This window comes from Apaloderma vittatum, unplaced genomic scaffold (assembly GCF_000703405.1).
Source record: "Apaloderma vittatum isolate BGI_N311 unplaced genomic scaffold, ASM70340v1 scaffold16009, whole genome shotgun sequence".
Taxonomy (NCBI): domain Eukaryota; kingdom Metazoa; phylum Chordata; class Aves; order Trogoniformes; family Trogonidae; genus Apaloderma; species Apaloderma vittatum.
In genome coordinates this window covers 16,759-17,077 of record NW_009737094.1, presented here as the reverse complement: position 1 = coordinate 17,077, position 319 = coordinate 16,759, and positions in this window count along the sequence as shown.

Sequence of the window (319 nt, the reverse complement as noted above, 5' to 3'; positions counted from 1 at the left end):
CCCCCCCCCCTTCTCCCCGATCCCGTTGTGTTTGCAGAGAGATTGTTATAGGGTAACAGAATAAATAGCGTGTTTTCCCGAGGAGTGAATTACACGCCTGCAGAGCAGAGATAATGTGTGAGCAGCCGTTTCCCCCATTGTGAGCGAGGTGACATCTTTTTACGGAGCTGTGTACATTTGTATTAGTGCCAATTAATCTGGGGTGATATTATTAGAGACGCAGGGAGAGGAGGTGTTGGCGGAGGAATGTAAATGGGAAAAGCTGAAGCCTCGGCCATATTTTACGGGCAAGGGGAGGGCGGTGGCGACGCTGGGTGCT